Here is a 2659-nt window from a genome sequence, read left to right on the forward strand (position 1 = left end):
TCAGAATTGGATTCCGATGTCATCTTCTTGAACTTTTGATCGAAAATGATCATTTAAGGTTCATAAGCTCCAAAACACAAAAACTCACACCAAGATCAAACGAACGACCAGGTGACCGAACTGTCAGTCCCAGCAAGTCGTAAATGACTTGGGGTCGCTATAGGAACGCTCTAAACGACACACAGAAGGCAAGACACAAAAATGACCAAGAGGGTCATTACATTTATGGCGTGAAATCCAACTGATTAGGGATACTTTCAACTATTTGGTCTTTGGTAGTCCACATATTAATTGGTGTAATTATTTATATTGTCACATAAGTGACAGTAGTGTTCTACCTTTTGAATCAAAGAGAGTTGATGATATACTGATTGACTGTTTTGAGTTTATTGATCATTGTGTTTGCCTCTATGGTAAATTTTGAATGGTTGTGATATATGGATAGTGATGGCACATGAAGATCAATAAATTCAGGATGGTCAATTAGTATAGCTTCTTCTTTCTTTGTATCAAATGCTAGAAAACTACTATCACTTATGAGCCAATAATTGCGCCAATAAACAGGTGGACTAAAGGACATAGAGTTGAAAGTATTGCTTATCAGTTGGATTTCACATCATAAAAAGGATTATGTTGTAGAGTATATTATAAAGAAAAAATTAGGTGGATCAAGCACCACAGTCAGAATCAATCTTGAAGAAAATTGCTAAAAAATATTTTTTTGTGAATGTCATTGGAAGCTTGTTATATAATTGTGCATCTCATACCACGCAGTGGTGCTCCAATATATAATCTGTGTTTCTTGTGTTTATATTCTCATTTTCTCTCCAACATGCTGCATCAGCTGCTTTTCTTGGCAATGAAATTGACAAACTTGCCTTACTTGGATTCAAGTCCCAAATAACTGAGGATCTATCAGGAGTTTTCGTCTCTTGGCCGAATGATTCTGTTCGTTTGTGTCAGTGGACTGGAGTAAAATGTCGCCTGAGACACGGAAGAGTCACCCATTTGAATCTCAAAGGGCTGAGGCTGGTAGGTACGCTCTCAGGTCATCTTGGAAACCTCTCTTTGAAGAAAATGCCTTCCTCAACAACTCAGCAGGCTGTCAAGGCTTCAAAACCAGAATTTGAGTCTCAACTATCTAACAGGGGAAATTCCAGTTAATCTATCACATTGTGTTAAGCTCAAGAGCCTTGTCCTGGAACACAACACTCTTGTGGGATAAATTCCTTACCAAGTTGGATCTTTAACGAAGTTAGTGAAACTGTATCTCAGAAATAACAACCAGACAGGACTCTTTCCAGGTTCTATTGGAAATCTTACATCTTTAGAAGAGTTGTACTTATCGTACAACAATCTAGAGGGACAAGTGCCAGCTTCTTTAGCTTGATTGACCAAGTTGAGGCTTCCTGGATTGTCAGTAAATAGCTTATCCGGGAGTTCCCTCCTCCGTTGTACAATTTATCATCCCTGGAACTAATATCACTTTCCTTTAACAACTTCTCTGGTAATCTCAGATCTGATTCAGGCAACTACTTCCTAATCTCCAAATACTTTACTTGGCGAAATGTCAATTCATTGGTTCCATACCATCCTCTTTGGCCAATGCTTCAAAATCGCTAGAGCTTGATTTTCCTATAAACAATTTCACTGGAAATATACCCAAGGGTTTCGGTAACTTGCGGAATTTGTTGTGGCTCAACGTTTGGAGTAACCAATTTGGACACGGTAAGCATGATGACCTTGACTTTGTAAATTCTCTTACCAACTGCAGAAGTCTACAAATGCTCCATTTTAGAGACAACCAGTTTGTTGGTACATTACCTCATTCAACAGTCAACCTTTCTACTCAGTTACAAAGCCTACTCTTCTACGGAAACAGAATTAGTGGAAGCATACCCAAAGAGATCTCAAACCTGGTGAATTTGAATCTATTCGAGCTGAGTAACAACAATCTTACAGGTAGCATTCCAGATTCAATTGGAAGACTGACAAACTTGGGAGGTCTCAACTTTGGTAACAATTTCTTGACAGGGTTGGGAAACTGTAGCCAACAACTTGACAGGAACTATACCACAACAACTTTTTGCACTCTCATCCCTCACAGATATTTATGCATCTTATAACTCTTTGACTGGTCCATTACCGGTGTGTTGACACCCAATTTTGACCCTCCTTTCTTCCAATTCATTGTTTTCGAGCTTCTAATTTAATAACGCATCAAACTATCCTTTTTTGCAACTATTTTTGCTACTACGACTATCTCTCTACTAAAATTATATATTTTATTATCGAAATGACTATTATCACTTTTACACCTCTTTTCTTAAATAATCAATTGTTGTCATCTTACTTCTAGTTCCTATTTATTAAATTAATTATAAGTCAATATTTTATATTAGCGATATTTTTATTATGTAAATTTTTAGTTGTTATCATATCATAATATATATTATATTAGTTATTAAGTTAGAAGCCCAAAATAATTTAAAAGAAGAAAGAAAAAGGCCATTAAATTCAGCCCACAGACCCAACAATATCAGACCAAATTGGTCAGCCCACAAAAATAAATATACCTTAGCCCAAATTCGTCCCAATTTTCGGCCCAAAACTAATTCAAGCCCTAAGCCATACCTTTTTAACTAGCAGAAGCTGCTCC

The sequence above is a fragment of the Solanum tuberosum genome, unplaced genomic scaffold (assembly GCF_000226075.1).
Source record: "Solanum tuberosum cultivar DM 1-3 516 R44 unplaced genomic scaffold, SolTub_3.0 scf00159, whole genome shotgun sequence".
Lineage (NCBI taxonomy): Eukaryota > Viridiplantae > Streptophyta > Magnoliopsida > Solanales > Solanaceae > Solanum > Solanum tuberosum.